Source organism: Lolium rigidum, unplaced genomic scaffold, assembly GCF_022539505.1.
Source record: "Lolium rigidum isolate FL_2022 unplaced genomic scaffold, APGP_CSIRO_Lrig_0.1 contig_27167_1, whole genome shotgun sequence".
Taxonomy (NCBI): domain Eukaryota; kingdom Viridiplantae; phylum Streptophyta; class Magnoliopsida; order Poales; family Poaceae; genus Lolium; species Lolium rigidum.
Window position 1 is genome coordinate 5,698 of NW_025900074.1, and position 19,569 is coordinate 25,266.

A 19,569-nucleotide genomic window follows, 5' to 3' on the forward strand; every position below is an offset into this window, starting at 1 on the left:
CGCTCTCCAGTTCCCCTTCAACGAGGAGGTGGAGGTCGCCCTCCTCATCGGTCAGGGGCATGTCGCCATCTGACATGAGATCGAAGTCCCACTCGGGCTCCGATATTGGCTCGCTTGGGGAAGAAGATTGGAAAGAGAGGCCGGAGGAGACGGAGGAAGAAGAAGACATTGCTACAGGGAAAGAGGGTTTTTGGTGCCGGTAGCTAGAACAGAGGAAGGGGATGAAGGAGGCTAGTCAATCGGCACAGTTTAATAAGGAGGAGCCTAATGGGGATTTAAAGCCATTGCAGTTTCCAAGGAAGTGGTGCTAAAGTTATCAAATTTTACAAGAAATTGAGGAGACAAGGCATCATGATACTGCAACGGTTCTGCCACAACATGACCCGACGAAGGAAAAGCAGAGTGATTTTGGAATTACCAATTCCAAAACCAGGGGGGCATGTGTTATCACCAGAATTTGACCGAGTCAGAGGTGGGCCGCGATCAAGATGGACTTGAAGAATATACATGGAAGAATTACGTGAATCGGCCCGTTATGCTGAGTTTGGGCTAGTTTGCCTTTGTATACGTAACATATTAGGATACGTGTCGATTAGTTAGAATTTTACCCGTGCACGGTTAGGTGCACGTCTAAGTCGAAAGTCCCCTGGACTATAAATATGTATCTAGGGTTTATGGAATAAACAACAACCAACGTTCAACCAACCAAATCAATCTCGGCGCATCGCCAACTCCTTCGTCTCGAGGGTTTCTACCGGTAAGCAACATGCTGCCTAGATCGCATCTTGCGATCTAGGCAGCACAAGCTTTATATTGTTCATGCGTTGCTCGTACTGAAGCCTTTTTGATGGCGAGCAACGTAGTTATCATAGATGTGTTAGGGTTAGCATAGTTCTTCGCGTAACATGCTATCGTAGTGCAACCCTTGCATATCTAGCCGCCCTTACACCTATCTTAGGTGTAGGGGCGGCACCCGCTTGATCATTATTTAGTAGATCCGATCCGTTACGATTGCTCCTTGTTCATCAAGGATTAGTTTAATATCTGCAATAGTTAGGCCTTACAAAGGGCGGGAGGATCCAGCGGCACGTAGGGTGTCATTTGCTAGTCCTAGACAGGATGTTCCGGGGATCAACCTCGTGTTGGTTTTTAGGCCTTGTCTAGGATCGGCTTACGATCACCGTGCATGGCCGCGAGGCCCAATCCTGAGTAGGATGATCCGATTATGCGGTGAAAACCCTAAATCGTCGTAGATCTCATTAGCTTTATCTTGATCAAGCAGGACCACCATATATTCGTGCACCTTGTACGAATCATGGGTGGATCGGCTCCTTGAGCCGATTCACGGGATAACCCGAGAGCCGATCGAGGCTCGTATTTAATGTTTACGTGTATGCCATGCAGGAAACTAAGCGAGGCATCTTCATCACCTTCCTGACCAGGTATAGGTCAGGTGGCACGCCCTTGCATCAGCATCGGACGTGTGTACCAGAGGCTTTGCGGGCCGTCGCTCGGAGGGACCTCGGCCAGCCGCAGCCCTAGGTTGTTCCCGGCTCTACGGTGTTGCCCGTCGCTGCCCGCCGGTGGGTTTTGGCAGCAACACACTGATCCTGATGACTCTAAGTCTCAGTCTGGGTACGTGTTTATATTGAATGGTGCTGCAGTTAGCTGGATGAGTTCCAAGCAGTGCACGGTGGCGAAGTCTTCAACTGAATCTGAATACATAGCGGCTTCGGAGGCTTCATCGGAAGCGGTATGGATGAAGAGGTTCATTGTTGAGCTTGGTGTGGTTCCTAGTGCATTGGACCCATTAGTCATCTATTGTGACAACATGGGTGCCATCGCCAATGCACAAGAACCAAGGTCACACAAGAAGCTAAAGCATATCAAGCTGCGTTTTCATTCGATTCGCGAGTACATCGAAGATGGTGAAGTAAAGATTTGCAAAGTACACACAGATCTGAATGTAGCAGATTCGTTGACTAAAGCTCTCCCTAAGGCAAAGCATGACCAACACCAGAATGCCATGGGTGTTAGGTACCTTACCATGTAATCTAGATTATTGACTCTAGTGCAAGTGGGAGACTGTTGGAGATATGCTCAAGAGGCAATAATAAAGTGGTTATTATATATCTTTATGTTTATGATAAATGTTTGCATACCATGCTATAATTGTATTAACCGAAACATTGATACATGTGTGTTATGTAAACAACAAGGAGTCCCTAGTAAGCCTCTTGTATAACTAGCTTGTTGATTAATAGATGATCATAGTTTCATGATCATGAACATTGGATGTTATTAATAACAAGGTTATGTCATTAGATGAATGATATAATGGACACACCCAATTAAGCGTAGCATAAGATCACGTCATTAAGTTCAAATTGCTATAAGCTTTCGATACATAGTTACCTAGTCCTTCGACCATGAGATCATGTAAATCACTTATACCGGAAGGGTACTTTGATTACATCAAACACCACTGCGTAAATGGGTGGTTATAAAGGTGGGATTAAGTATTCGGAAAGTATGAGTTGAGGCATATGGATCAAGAGTGGGATATTGTCCATCCCGATGACGGATAGATATTCTCTGGGCCCTCTCGGTGGAATGTCGTCTGATTAGCTTGCAAGCATGTGACTTGGTCACAAGAGATGACATGCCACGGTACGAGTAAAGAGTACTTGTCGGAGACGAGGTTGAACAAGGTATGGAGATACCGATGATCAAACCTCGGACAAGTAAAATATCGCGAGACAAAGGGAATCGGTATCGTATGTAAATGGTTCAATCGATCACTAAGTTATCGTTGAATATGTGGGAGCCATTATGGATCTCCAGATCCCGCTATTGGTTATTGGTCGGAGAAGAGTCTCGACTATGTCTGCATAGTTCGCGAACCGTAGAGTGACACACTTAAGGTTTGATGTCGTTTAAGTAGATATGGAATATGGAATGGAGTTCGAAGTTTTGTTCGGAGTCTCGGATGGGATCCAGGACATCACGAGGAGTTCCGGAATGGTCCGAAGAATAAGATTCATATATAGGAAGTCACTTTCCAAGTTTGGAAATGATCCGGTGCATTTATGGAAGGTTCTAGAAGGTTCTAGAAAAGTCCGGAAGAAATCACCATGGAAAGTGGAGTCCCGGAGGGACTCCACCTTGCATGGCCGGCCAAACCCTAGGGGGGAGGAGTCCCAGGTGGGCTCCACCTAGGTGGCCGGCCAACCCCCCTCAAGGAAAGGTGGGAGTCCCACCTTGAGTAGGACTCCCCCCTTGAGTAGGTTTCCCACCTATGGGAGGTTTTGTTGTTGGGGTCTTATTCGAAGACTTGGACTACAACTCTTGGGGGTTTCCACCTATATAAAGAGGGGAGGGGAGGGGCTGGCCGGCCACACCAATACCACCTTGGCCGCACCCCCAAAGAGCCCCCTCTCCCAGAAACCCTAGCGGTTCCCTCCTCCCTCTCTCTCCCACATAGCTTAGGCGAAGCTCTGTCGGAGATCTCCACCACCACCGCCACCACGCCGTCGTGCTGCCGGGATTCCGAGGAGGATCTACTACTTCCGCTGCCCGCTGGAACGGGGAGGAGGACGTCATCATCAACACCGAACGTGTGACCGAGTACGGAGGTGCTGCCCGTTCGTGGCACCAAAGATCTTCTACGCGCTTTTGCAAGCGGCAAGTGATCGTCTACATCCACCACGAGATCTGATCTCGTTAACGCTTTGTGATCTTCAAGGGTATGTTGATCTTCACCTCGTTGCTACCATCTTCTTGATTGGATCTTGGCTTGTTCTTCGTTCTTGCGATAGGAATTTTTTTGTTTTCTATGCTACGAATCCCAACACCCTCTCCTTATATAGGGGAGAGGGTGGCTTACAGGGGAAGAAACCCTAGGAAACCCTAATGGCATCTTTGACTAAACAAACTACTTTATAAAGCCACTTTGGCTACCGGTGACGCCGGTATGTCTTTAATCAGGAGCGGTGACATCCTCCGGTACCTTTTACATCATCATCTGCTTTAGACGTCAGGGCTTCGTTTAAAGCTGAAGTGCTTCGCTCATCCTTGTCCTCTAGCTCTCGAGAGAATCTTTGACCAGTCTTGCCGACGTGCTACAGTGTAGCCTGTACCGGTACTCCGGTACCTTCTTAGCCGGTTCCGGTATACCCCTCCTAGGATACCGGCATGATTCACTTTGCATAGAACCAATTCTTGTTATCCGGAATAACTTTTAAACCGGTACTTTGATGGCTCAAACCATCCGGTTCGGCATGCCTTTGGCATACCGGGGGTCATCCCCCCAACACCGACATGTATGAAAATAACCTCACGGAGGTATTGTGTCCGTGTCGAAAGTGCAAACTAGGGAAATGGTTTGACCCCTATTCAGGCAAATTGCAGGGGCACCTGCTCACTAATGGTTTCATGCATGGACACACTCAATGAATGAGTGATGATGGCGCGGAGGTCAATGGGGCGACGGCAGCAGGTGGTAATAGCCGGCAAGAAGGAGGGCATCATGATATTGATGACGATGAAGAGTTTGTCGCACAGGACGATGCAGATCAGTATCATGATGAACAAAATGTTGAAGACGCGGACAATAACCTTGACGACGACGAAGAGGTGCCGCTAGCTTCAGTCGTGCGGGACCCTCATCTTCAAGATCTGCTTCTCGAAAAGACGAAAGGCGCCAAGCGGAAATCAAAGCTTGAGCAACTGGAGACAGACTCGAATACTCCGTTGTACGACTCAGGTCGCGGGTTGGAGGAGTCCCGCTTGAGAGTAGCGCTCGATGTGCTGCAGATGAAGGCGAAACACGGATGGACGGACACAAGCATCGACGATATTCTGGAATACGTGAAAGATCTCCTTCCTGCCGGGAACACGTGTCCTGGTAGTCTAGCCGAGGCCAAGAGAATCACGTGCCCTCTCGACTTACCCCACGAAAAATATCACGCCTGCATCAACGACTGTATCATTTATCGCAAGGAGCACGTGGACAAGACCAAATGACCGTTGTGTGACGCTGAACGGTACAAGAAAGGGAAGAAGAAAGCTCCTCGGAAAGTTGTGTGGTACTTCCCGCTCGCCCCCCGGCTGCAACGATTCTACGCGGACCGCAAGGAAGCAAGGCTCATGCGCTGGCACGCTGAAAGAAAGGAGGCATTGCTGAATGATGTAGAGCAGATTGAACACCCAGTGCTGACACACCCTTCGGATGCAAGCCAGTGGAAAGCGTTAGACAATGAATTCGGAAGTTTCGGGGCAGATCCCAGAAACATCAGGTTGGGTGCGAGCACGGACGGATTCAATCCGTTCGGAAACCAGAGCATCACACATAGCACATGGCCCGTGTTTGTATGGATCTACAACCTCCCGCCCTGGCTGTGCATGAAGAGGAAGTACATACAGATGAGTATGCTAATTCAAGGGCCGACACAGCCAGGAAACGATATCAACATGTATCTCGAACTATTAAAGGAGGAGCTTGAAACGTTGTGGGCGGAGGAAGGGGTAGATACATGGGACGCCGTCGAGGAAGAATATTTCCCTTTGAGAGCCGCGTTGATCACGACGGTGCAGGACTACCTCGGATACGGTTATATTTCGTGCCAGGTGTACGATGGACACAAGGCATGTGTCAGGTGCATGGAAGAGACGGTGTTTTTGCAGCTTGGTAAGGATCCCGGCTCTTCAAAAACCGTTTACATGGGGCATCGAAGGTGGCTACATAAGACTGACCCGTGGAGAAAGCGTGGAGATCTGTTCGATGGTACAGATGAACCCCGAGGACCTCCACGTAAGAAGAGCGGCGAAGAGATCGATACATTACTGAAAGGTTGGAAGGAGTGCCCTGTGCCGGGAAAGATTCGTCAAAAGCCCGGAGAGAAGAAGAAAAAGGCAACGACGCCGCTCATTGGTGTATGGAAAAGGAGGTCCGTGTTTTGGGACTTGCCGTACTGGAAAATTCTCGATACACCTCACTGCCTTGATGTCATGCATATCACAAAGAACGTGTGCGAGAGCTTGCTTGGCACTCTTCTCAACATGCCGGACCGGACCAAAGATGGGCCGAAAGCAATACACGACCTAAAAGTTTTGGGCATCAGGGAAGAGCTTCAGATCCCTTCGACCCAAGACGGACAGTCGGAGGAGGAGACGGATGGCGGTCAGAAGCGCAAAAGGATTAAGCAGCCAGACTATTACTGCCCCCCTCCTGCTTCACTTTTAGTCCGGCTGAGGTCGATCAATTTTTCAATTGCCTTCTAGGAGTCAGAGTGCCCTTCGGTTACTCCGGGCTAATAAGCAGATACATGGACCCCAAGAAACGAAACTTCAGCGGCATGAAGTCTCATGACTGTTACGTGATGATGACGCAGATTCTTCTGGTTGCAATCCGAGGTATAATGGATGACCATGTCCGTGCAACGCTGACTGGGCTCTGTAACTTCTTCGACGTCATAACTTGGAAGTCGATAAGCGTGAAGAAACTCGCAAGGCTCCAGGAAGAGATCGTGGTGATCCTATGTGAGCTTGAGATGTACTTCCCGCCAACATTCTTTGACGTGATGGTCCATCTGTTGGTCCATATCATGGATGATATCACCAATCTAGGGCTGGCATTCCTACACAATATGATGCCGTTTGAAAGAATGAATGGGTTCATTAAAGGATACGTTCATAACAGGTCGCATCCGGATGGAAGCATCGTCCAGGGCTGGCTCACCGAAGAGTGCATCTCTTTCTGCATGAATTATCTAGACATCGAGGACCCTGTTGGTTTGCCTCAAAACAAGCACCTCCGCAGGTTCGAGGGAGTAGGCCACAAAAATAGAAGGAAGGAACTGCACGTGCACATGTCTGGTCGTACTTCCGACTTTGACAGGGCCAACTTAGTAGCGCTACAACACATTGACTTGATCGATCCTTGGTTGAAAGAGCACAAAACCATGATAGAGAACAGTGGCAAGCCGATGACGGAAGCAGAAATATTCAGAGAGCACAACTCCTCTTTCGCGCGCTGGTTCAAAGACCATATTGATGCTAATCCCCCACCAATGGATTGTAACGAGGATAAACTAGTATTGGCCTTGTCACATGGCCCCGCGCCCAACATCATGACTTACCAAGCGTACGATATCAACGGGTACACATTCTACACGGAAGAAAAAGACAAGAACAATGTTTACCAGAACTCAGGGGTAACGATGGATTCCTATACGGGTGACGTAAAGACTAGATACTACGGAAGGATCGAGGAAATCCGGGAGCTTAGCTACGCTAGAGAGAAAGTGCCGATGTTCCGTATCAGATGGGCTAAGAGCGTCACAAAAGAAGACCGGTATTTCACCACAATGTTTCTACCCGAAGCCAACAAATCAAAGTCCATGAACGCCACCGCGCAAAATGAGCCATGGGTATTAGCTAAACACATGCACCAATGCTTCTTCATAACCGACTCATCCAGGCCTAGCCATGTTATCGTGAGGAGAGGCAAGAGGACCATCGTCGGAATGGATGGAGTCGCCAACGAGGAAGACTTCGAAGGGCAGGTCGGAGACCCAGTGATGGAAGAATCCGAGGATGAAGACACAACGTACACCACAAGAAGAAGCAGGACCACGCTACCGAGGTCAGGTCGACCCTTCAAAAGAAGAAGTCACGACACGGGGCTAAATTATTCAACGACGAGCAAGAAAAGCAAGAAGAAAGTGAAACACTCTTCTCGATCGATGATGTAAAACTTTATTTGCAATGTATGACATATAAAGTTAAGTTTATATTTTTTTGTAATACATAACTCATATTATGTATGTCAAGTTGAGGACCTATATATATTGAAATATGCGCAAGCAAGATCGGCTAATTAAACTTTATTTGTAACTAATGTATGACATCTAAAATTTCTAATGTTATATTTTTATATAGGTTAAAAAATGGTAGTGTATATTTACTTCATATTATTATCTTAGAAGTATAAAAGAAAATAAGTAAAAGAAAAAAAGAAGCAGAAAAGAAAAAAGAACATAGACAGAAACAGAAATAGAGAGGAAGTCCCAGGTATACCTGTCCACCGTTACTGCCGGCGCACCAGCATCTACGTTCGCCAGGGGTGGCTTGTCCCCGGCGCACGCGTATGCTGGTGCGCCGGCAGTAACGGTGGACAGGTATACCTTGGACTTAACCGTTCTTCCTCTTCCTTCTCCACAGATTTAGCCCCCAAATCCCCCCTTTCTTCTCTGCCACCGATCGAGCCACCGTCCTCCACCAGCCCCGCCACAGATCGAGCCACCGTCCTCCACCAGCCCCGCCACGCCGCCGCGGACGCCCATCCCCACGCCCTTCCCGCACCACATCGAGGAGGAGGAGGCCGCCGCACATCGAGGAGGAGGAGGCCGCCGCACATCGAGGAGGAGGAGGAGAGGCCACCGTCGTCGCCACCGTCATCGCTACCGTCACCGTCGGTGAGCTTCCCTCCACCTTCCCCCCTCCCCTCTTCCCTCCCCTCTCCCCTTCCCTCCACCTTCCCCCCTCCTGGCTAGGGTTCCTGCTAGGGATTAGGGTTCATTGGAGTTCCTTCTACACGTAGAGCGCCCGGCATCGATCACAAGATCACAAGATCGTAGCTCCAGGAATGAATCATCACAGCCCCCGGCGCAGATGTATGAAATATCATCTAATTGTGCTAATTGTGCTAGTTAAATGATGTTGCAGATGCTTATGCTACTGCCAATTGTAAAACTAAACCAATTTTAAAATGAAATGCAAAATGCAATGCTTATGCTACTGCCAATTTATATAAATTACAGTAACAATTAAGCTCTCTGGTTTGAAACTAAACCAATTTTAAAATGAACCATATATATGCTACTGCCATATATATAAAATGCTCTGTTTTTTGGAACTAAACAGTTATGTATGCAGATGCCAATTTTTGAAACTAAACAGTTATGCTACTGCCATATATATAAAATGCTCTGTTTGGTGGTGTCATCTAGGAGAAATAGTCTAAAAAGAAGGAGATACTGCATGTTTGCCCTCTATATGCAAAAACAACTGAGATTTTGCTTTGTTTGCGTATGTGTAAGAATTGTACGCCTCTGTCCATCTTCTAGTACTTTCTCTAGTTTAATTACTGAAAGAAGGGTGGGACATTTCAGGATGATGGCCTCTGTACTAGTGTACTTCAGAGTGTTCTGCAGTTTTCCTGCAGAATTACCTTGACACTCACGAGCTCCACAGTCTTCTTTCTTTCTGCATTGATATGGGCGTACAGCCCTCTGTTGCTGAGTCTGATTGTTCAGCTGTTGCGTATACTGTCAATGCCAACTCCCAGGATATGTCAAGAATATGTTTCTTGTACAGGGAAATAGATCGCATCAGAAGGATCTTGCCTAGCTGTGGTGTGTCTTTAGTTAGAAGAGATTGTAATAATGTAGTGGCTCACGAGCTTTTCTAATCTGGCTCGTGTTGATAGAATGGAATGGTTTGCACCTGAGACTGTCGTGTTCCTGCCCAGGTTCAACTCTTTCTGAACGATTGCAACCAGCTTAATGAGGAATCTCTTTTAACGTAAAAAAATGTCTGAAACAGAATCGTCCACCAAATCCCAAAATGCTTCATGGTGGCCAGGATACAAAGCTTCCCTGTTGATGACTTATGCGGATTGTTCTGGTGGCAACAGGAGATGCTATGGTAGATTGGTAGGTGTGATTTTGAAAACAGAGTTTGTAAAAATGAAATTAAAATCAGAGGAGCATTGCAGAGAGTGCAAGACCTCATCACTGTGATCTATCCAATTATAAGTTAGTGTGTTCATTTCGGCTATTTTTCTACTGTAGTTAGTGTGTTCATTTCGGCTTTTTTTCGGTTATTGTTTTACCTTGCCAATGGTTGGATATTATGTTGCTTAAGTACAGGCTATTTAATATCACAGTACTTGGGCTGCATGCTGCATTAGGTGATGCATTAGGTGGAGTACCTTGCCAATGGTTGGATATTATGTTGATTTAGGTGGAGTGCTAAATGAAAAAAAATGCTATGCTACTGTATTGCTGGTTATGGTGATGGTTGAGCTCCGGTGAAGTTGTTATATATATGTTTGCATTTCTGTTACAGGGATTGAGTTGCTATTGAGTGCAGGAATGTTGATTCATTTCCGTTCCGGCAATTATAGCACTCCGCATGACCAATTTTTAGCAAAGGTCATGCCGATTTTTTCCGTGAATTCTAACTCTTTTCATCTTCTATTAGTGCAAGCCACCATGTCATCTCAAGAAGAGTTAGAGGCGCACTACAATAAGTTCTTCTTTAGGACGGAGCAGGATGCTGCGGCCGCTGGGGGTAGTGGCGACGAGGACCATGAGATGGAGGATGCCACTGGGGATAGTGGTGACGACGAGCCAAGCGGTGACAAGACAAGTGCCGCCGCCAGGGGTGGCGGCAAAACAAGTGCCGACGAGCCAACCGGCGCCGCCGGGGGTGGCGGCGAGACAAGTGGCGACGAGCCAAGCGGCGCCGCCGGGAGTAGTGGCACCGGGACAAGTGGCTCCAAGCGGCCGCGGAAGGCAAGGCGCTCAAACACGGTCGCCACCGGCAGAGACACAGTCACAAAGGTGGACCCCGCCAGTGGTTTGCCGGTGGCGCCTAAGGATGTTGCCAAGTGGTACGGCAACCAAATGGCAGCAATCCTCCGAGAGGTCGTCAATCTCAACGAGACGGACCTCCGAGGGAAGAACAAAGCGCATTTGCGAGTCCAGCTCATTGCGAGGTTGCACTCACGATACAAGTTTCTAGACGACTTCTCCTCCACTCATGAAACCCAAAACATTGTGAACTCACAAGCCCTGCTGAAGTTCACCAAACACCTCAGCAGCTATAAGTACATGGTGAGAAAATTGATTGCTGAAGGCAAAGGTTTCGAAGAGGTCCACTCTTCCTTTCCGCATGTTACGCAAGCGGACTTTGATGCTTTTTTGGCCAATGAAGAGCTACAAGCGACCAAGAATCGCAAGGAGTGGGGGAAGGAAATGTGGGAGCTTAACATCGACAACCACAACCTTGGAAGCCGTAGGTATGAGGGAAAGGAGCCCTATTGGGCGAAGGAGGACGAGGCCTATATAAATGCCGGCATTGAGAACCCCTGGCTCAAGTACAAGGACCCGCTTGAAAGAAGATTTATCAGGTCCCGGTACCATAAAAAGAAACTAACCGGGGAACTTGTCACGGACCCCAAGGTGGTAACCGATATAATTTGGTTCACCAACGACGAGAAGGTCCTGGCGTTGGAGAAAAAACTGGTAAGCAATTTACCGGTTTAATTAGATCAAGTATCGTTCATATAATAGTACCAATATTTCTAAATGGTTCACGTTTCTTCCGCAGGAAGAAGAAAGACAAAGACTTTCTCAATGGGACGAAGGCTCCTCGTCCCAGGCGTCGACGGGCAGGGTAGCCTGGGACAAACCTCTCGTACGGGCGATAAACCTCGTTAATGAGCATTCACCTACGAGAAGGCCGCATAGAGGCCGTGTGGCTGGCGCCGGTACAGGCCACAAGCATGGTCACTACGGCTTGTCGTCTGCGGCCGATAAAAATGCGCGCAATGACAGGAAGCAGCGGGAGGCGGAGGAAATGAGGGACTCAATCATAGCCCAAGTCCAAGTTGGTTTGGTACCGCAACTCAAAGCTTCACTCGTACCTGATATCAAAGCTGAAGTCGCCGCTTCATTCCAAGCAGATTTCAACGATGTCGTCACGTGGTATGAGGGTGGCAAACAAGCCCCCCCCCCCCCGCAAATGCAAGTGGTTAGCTTCGGCGCCAGCAACTCGATGGCGCCGCCGGCCGCCGGCAATGACGATGTTATAATGGAGACTCCTCCAGCCGGCGGCAATGTCGCAGGTGCTAGGGATTCACCGGCCATGCCGGGTAGCAGCCCCTCCGTCACTTGCACGCCCGCCGCCGCATGTGCCGGCCCGTCGACATTAGCCGAGCTCAACGCCCTCACGGTAATTAAGCTAGTGTACATCAAGTTAATATATTAGTTTTGTCATCCTTGCCCTCTCTGTAACGCCGTACACATGTTCTCGCAGGCGCTCTCAACGCCATGCACCTTTCTGATGAAAGTGAACGATGAACTCAAAGACGTCGCGAGGGGGTCCATCATTCGGCCTCTAGATAAGAAGTGGCACACACGAGATATGACCGATGATGTTTACCAGGTTGAAGTGGATCAGGCGTTACCGGGCTATGAGGATTTGTTTCCTCCTAATCAACCGGAAGGTGCCGATAGCCCGTTGAAGCTGACCTCACTAAAGGGTTGGGTACTGCTATGGCCGAATACCCTAATTAGGATCAACACCTCCTCGGGGTCGACGGCAAGCAAAGGAAAGCACCTTGAGGCGCCACAGGTCAGGATCCCTCCACAGCAGCCATCGGTGCCGGTGGTCTGCGCCCCACCACAACAGCCAGCGGCGTCGGTGGTCAGCGCCCCACCACAACAGCCAGCGGCGCCAGAGGTCAGCGCCCCACCGCAACAGCTAGCGGCGCTAGAGGTCGAGGCGTACGAATGTGACGACTTCCAATGGGATATTCCCACGTCTTCACAAGTTGCCCCAGTGGATCCGAACGCGGCGACCTCGAAATATCTGTGCTCCAAGAAGCTGTTCGATTCTCAAGAAACAGCTGAGGAGGAAACGCCTGAGGAGGCCGCCACCGCCGCCGCCAAAAACATGCTGAGCCCAAACACACTCTGTGCTATGGCCAATACGGCGATGGATGGTGGTCCAGTACAACCCAAGAAGCGGAAGAGGCCAGCGAAGAAGGACGCCAAAGCCAAGGAGGCGGCCAAATCCAAGGACACGGTCCGACACCTTGACAAGTTGCCAAACAATTGGCGGCCTGAGCATCACTTGGGTGAACCGATGCTGCCGGAGCATGTCCTCAACATACTCACCCCAGATATGAGGAGCTTGCATAACTCTATCCTTTATGTGGAGAAGCAACTTCTCAATGCAAAAGATCATGCTTACCCTTTGTACGTGGCGAAGGTGCCAACTGGCATGAACTTTGTCGAAAAGTACCCCGCGGACTTGTGCTTCATCCGGTTCAATGACATCTTCGACGTCTTTCGCATGAAAATGCTCCACTTTTCTGTGGTTCGGCTAGTTGCTCTTAGCCTGTCTTCCCAGATCGTTAAGGAGGGGATGCCGGGCATCGCGATAATGGACCCCTTCTATATGCGGGAGAGCATCATCTGCAACGATGGGGATCGGGCGATTGCCACCAAGCAGGTCGAGGATTTCTTGCTGGCGAACATTAAAAAGAGCGGCATTCTCATCCCTTACTTCGCCGAGTAAGTAATCACTCGCTAATCCCCATTACCATTCTATCCTATATCTCCATTTGCATTTGCAAAGGTTAATCCATGTGTTTCCCGCAGAGACAAGTTCTGCACCCTCATCGTCGTGCACCCGCAACACTCGCATGCAATCTATCTCGACTCGGGTAGGGACAAGAAGAAAGACTACACCTACATCAAGGCCATTCTCAATGATGCTCTCACCGGCTTCGCCGCCAAGATAGGCCCCCTCAAAGTACAGAGGAAAGTACGAGGAGGCTTGGCCTTAACCCACACAACCAACTTCGCTTGCCTCGGGCAATCGTCGGAAGACAATGGGATGGACGCGTGGTACGCCATCCTTCAGATGCAGGAGTATATAAAGTACGCAGATGACATGTTGTTGCCAGAGACTCTCAGAAAAAGGTTAAAAAACATGGCGGATGTCGACGATAGAGAGCTGAGAAAAAACTGGGGTCGCATCCAGCAGTTGATTTGCACGACAATCCTGCACGATGTCAACAATAGGTCTAGCGCGTTCTTCTACGGCTACGGTCTACCACCTAATGACGAGATAGAACTCCGCTTGGAGATGTCGCGTGATGACATGCCATTCAACACGCTGAAGGGCTGCCGTCCATTCCTCCCTAAGCCTACAACCTGATCCTACGACGGCAACTCTTTTGCTTAAGCTTGAACGATATGTCCATGAACTTCCGTACTGTAATTGCTATATATTCCGGCCCGATCGACTTGTCGCTTTTATTTAGTTGTATGGATGTGCATGTGAACCTGCGTCTATAATTACATTTACTTTGCTATATATTTCTAGATTATGTGCATGTGAACCTGCGTCTATAATTACATTTACTTTGCTATATATTTCTATAATTACAAGAGATTACCTTAATCATTTGCATTTACTCGACCCTTACTTGGCTCGAATTTGGAGTTCGCCGATGATTAGAATGTTCGGTCACTCATACACTCGGGGGTGGAGCCAGTGAGCCTTGGTGTGATGGCCACAACTATCAATCTATTGTGCATCCTACCTAGCCTCACTGACTCCATCCCTGGATGTTAATATTTGTTTCGACCAACAAAGTATGAGGCACGCTATTTACTTCGTACTACTTGTCTTTTATTTGAGTTGGCACTTCTTAATTGCATTGGCCAATGATTAGAATGTTTGGTCACTTGTACACTCCGGGGTGGCGCCAGCGAGCCTGGTGTGATGTCACAAATATCAATCTCTTGTGCATCCTACCTGGCCTCGCTGACACCATCCCGGAATGTTAATATTTGTTTCGACCAACAAAGTATGAGGCACATGCTATTTAGTTCATACTACTTGTCTCTTATTTGAATTGGCACTTGTTAATTGCATTGGCCGATGATTAGAATGTTTGGTCACTTGTACACTCCGGGGTGGCGCCAGTGAGCCTGGTGTGATGGCACAAATATCAATCTCTTGTGCATCCTACCTGGCCTCACTGACACCATCCCGGAATGTTAATATTTGTTTCGACCAACAAAGTATGAGGCACATGCTATTTAGTTCATACTACTCGTCTCTTATTTGAGTTGGCGCTTGTTAATTGCATTGGTACTGACGTTTTATTTGTCTTGTGCATAGAGATGCCGACGACATATGTCGTGTACAAGGGGAGGGTTCCTGGAGTCTACGACGACTGGGAGGACTGTCGGAGACAGGTGCACCGCTTCAGCGGCAACAACTACAAGGGATACCCCACTAGGGTGGAGGCGGAAGGAAGATACGCGCGTTATCTAGCGGGAGAGATGAGGGACATGAGGAGGAACCGGATGAAGACCATGGCCTTCGTGATGATGCTCATCGTGACTATGGTCATGTTTTATGTGATTGTAGTTTAGGTTAGTAGCTACATTGTGAGGTGTATGACGACACTTGTGACGACTATGTACCGAGACTTCTAACTTTGTGAAACTTCGTCGTTCGGTGTTGCATGTATGTTGTATGAATCAACATTTCGAAACGAGACTTGCCTATTTGTGTATTGATACCGAAATGAGACTTGGCTCTCTATGTGCTTTTCATATTGCATGTACTGCTGTATAAATATCAATTGTATTGGATGATATAAATATGCATTGTAATACGCTGGAAAATGCTGTAAAAATTGAATTTTCGGATTATACCGCCGGCGCACCTCCATCCCCTACTGCCGGCGCACAGCGCACGCGCCACTGCTGACAGCACCTACTGCCGGCGCAGCTGCACGTGCGCTAGCGGTACACCTCATTGCCGGCGAAGCAAGCCCTGTGCGCCGGCAGTAACTGAGCTACCGCCGGCGCACAGGCCGGTGCGCCAGCAGTAGCCAGTTATCACCGGCCTGTTTGCACCGGCGGGCTCGGGTGCGCCGGCAGTAGGCCAAAATGGTGCGCCGGCGGTAAGGGTTTTTCTAGTAGTGAGTAACGGTGGTCGGATATTAGTGGTGAGGTGGAATTGGCATAGAGTTTCGTGACTTCGAACAATGACTTGTATGTGGGGGCGACTACACAGGAGAAGTTTAGAGTTCTATTTTTCAGGATGAAAATCCAAGGTCTGGCCTTAATTGGTTGTGCCTGGCAATGTTCTTGTTGAAGGCATTGTTTTGAGAGAGAGAGGACTTTCTTCAGGGTGAAAATCTAAGATCTGTGATCGGGCGACAACATCGTTTGTGCACTGTTTCCTTCTTGGAGCCATCGCTTATGGAGAAGCTGATCTTCTGGTGTTGTCTTGGTGGTGTCAGTGTTGCTATTTCGAGTTTTCGATCTCTGTAGCGGAACTTTTTTTTTGTAATTCTTCTATCTTTTTTGGTTGTGTGCATCCTTTATGCCATTAGGGCATGATGTTATTGCAGAGACCGGATGTAATTGGTATCTCCGCGATATTAATATATGCTCTTTTAAAAAATGTACCAACAAATAGTCTGTGATAGAGATACACAAGCTGTATGCAACGAATATAAATTAAATTTTAAAATATACTAACAAATCTTTGAGATTTTCAAACTACTTTTTTCCATGACACAATTTTGTATTTCTCTGAAAACATCCAAACATAGATAACAATCCATACATCTACAAATACCAACGTATGTTCTCCCATAATTTTAATTTAAACTTCAATGGCAAGATTTCGTGAGCGCGCATGCAACTATTAAAATAGACAATCAACATTGACAAAAGTACCAACACCAGTATGTCAGGAAATAACAACCGACCAGTCTTGTCGACGTAGTTGGAGAGCTGAGAATACGAATCACCATTATCAAAAACATAGCAGCCGGAACAAAAAAAACTGCAAGGATAATACTTTTCACGGCAACCATGAGAGAAGATCCAAAATCAATATGGCGAATCAAGGTTTGAGTGCCTATATCTAAAGAATTGTAATCTTTCAACACTAGCATTAATGTAGGTAAGAATATCTCTTTGTCAAATGACCTTAAACCTGTTCTTCAATGCAGCAAAGGTCCTATCAGTGGTGACTTTAAGGCTTGGGTGTCTCAGATTGAACAACTCTTTCGCATTCTAAGGTTGGTTCCTTGTCGTAAACTCGTTGAGGTGGTACCTTGTTTTCCTGAAGGGAGTTAGAATACCAGGTCGGCATGCATATCCAGCATCTCCAAGGAAGAACTTACCCTCAAAGATTTGCAACCCATCAGACCTTGCCAAGCTATCCGACATGATGCTTGTATCATGAGCTGAACCCTCCCAGTCAGCAAGCACGTATGTGAACCTCATATCGAAATCCACACCTGCTAGCACGTTTTGGCTGGTGTAGTGCTTACCCCCGCGGAATGCTGCAGACATTGATCTCGGTACCTTTGCAGTCACATGAATACCATCAATAGCCCCAATGCAATCCTGTCTAACAATTAGCACACAGTCATATTTCTGACAGTACCACACATCTGATAAATAGAACGAACATGATTTTGTACTCACCCTGAAATACATGAACCACCTGTAGCTGTTCTTGATGTTGGGTGGTGTGTTCATTGATGCTGGCTTGATCATTTCACCTATGAGCTCCCCAACAGCATATAACACCTGCTGGAAGTACCGAGAGACAGTATCCGTGGATCGCCTAAATGTGCTATGGATGACTCTGAACCTCTGATTATGACTCACGACATGAAGAAATATTGCGACTTGTTCTTGAACAGATGTGTGGATGCTACCAACCAGCAGGCTTCTATCCCTAAACGTTTTCACATGTGCATAGAAAGGGGCTCTTCTCATCCGAAGCATCTGGATAACATCTAGATCGTTGCAGTTGTAGATGTGTAGTTCAGGTTGGCCATCCTCTCCTGATTTTATTGTAACATAGGACCGTACATGACAGGAGGAAAAGCAACATGCCTAACTGCTCTCTTGTGCACCATCGAGATCCAGGCTTGTATGCAAATGATGAGTGCTGCGGCGTGGTGCACAAACTAGAGCTGGTCGGTCTACTCAAACAAGATCTAAGCATTACGAACGCTCTTATCGAACCCAACAAATTCTACCAACATGAATCTAACACTACAATAGAGCAGAGGAGTTTCCCCTTACCTCTGTCATGGCAGACGATGGAGACGGCCGGAAGTCGGAGACGGGCTCCGCCGTGACTAGAAACAATGTTGTGGGTATACTTCATAGGCGTACCATCGACAGTGCCTGGATCCGGCAAGCCCGGGTGGCCCATAGACGGTGATGGTGGCATATGGCCCATCGGGCGGCCCAATTGCTGTAGATCAAGAAGGATGAAGTCCAGCTCAGGAACAAGGAGCCGGATCCACCAACCGACCCCTGGGAGTCGGATCCGGCCTGACCCATCAAGGGTAGCCGGATCCGGTACGACGTATAAGGAAAGGCGGATCCTTGACGTGCACGGCAATGTAGTAATCCGTAGTTAAGCAACTTGTATTCCGGCTAGGACTCTCCATGTAAACCCTAGATCCGTGCGCCTTTATAAGCCGGATCCTGGGAGCCCTAGAGGCAGAACCACAACTCATTGTAACAACGCGAAAGCGCCCAGATAATTCCAGACAAGCAGCAGTAGGCCCTGTCATCGTGCAGGTGTTCCGAATCTGGGTAAATCGCGTACCACCGTCCCGAGGAGTCTCTGCCCTATAGCCCCTACTTCTTCTTCCCTCCTTGAGGATCCCTCCTCTGGAGTACCGTCGAATAGGCAACGACAAACAACGACCCTGGTTTGGCGCCGGAGACTGAAGGGAGGAGCTCCTCATCCAGCCCACGGCCAGGGTCAGATGCGCAATGCCAGATCTCGGTTGCCACAGCCGCCGCCGGTGCGAAAATTGGGAAAATGAAAATTTTAGGAAGGGGCTAATAAAGAGGGTAACCGAAGAGGGAGGTTACCCCTACCTTTGCCGCGCAACGCCGCTAGGATTTCGCCTTCTCGCGCTATGCTGCAGCCGAGCGCCTGAAAAAACGGCGTTGTCAATTTTCGTTGCGTCTGAGCCTATCCCTAGAAAAACGGTCAAAGTGGACGTTTCTTCCAGATCTGTCCCAAAGTTGCTTTATAACCCATGCTGTGCAACAATGTGGAGACGACCGGGCATCCAAACACCCAAAAACTACGGGGCACATGAGAGCCAAAGGCGCCCTTGTGAAGTTGGCGATGTCTATGTGGCCTGGTCTGACGTCTCATTCTGCTGTGTTGCTCTGGTGGTAATTACTGTTTGGTGAGGTTCAGAATTCGGACATAAAAAAAATTGATTTTTCGAGTGAATTCAGTTAGACCAACATGGCAGAGTTGTGTTACCACAGGAGTTGTCACTGCTTTTATAATCTAGCAGGTCGCAAGAGCGTGAGGATCTTAATTTGGTACTAGCGGAATGCCAGAGAGGGATGATGGGAGGCGATGAGGGCGGGGAACATGGATGGAGGCGGCGAGCATGGCGTGGACGAGGCAGCCGCGCCGTAACGCGGCGCCGGCGGATTCGGAGCGGGCGAAGGCGTCGTCCAGGTGCACCGGGTTGCGGTCGCCACTCACCGCCGCGTACGCCGCCACGCCGTCCGCCGTGAAGCGTCGCCCACCTGCAGCGAGGGTCCCGTCGAGGCCGAGGACGAGCGGGACGGCGCGGCGCATCCCGGCGAGATCGAGCTTGCAGGTGAAGTAAATCAAGTTTCAATCTTGATTACTGTACAGTATAATATTTAGAAATAATGGAGTGAATTACCGACG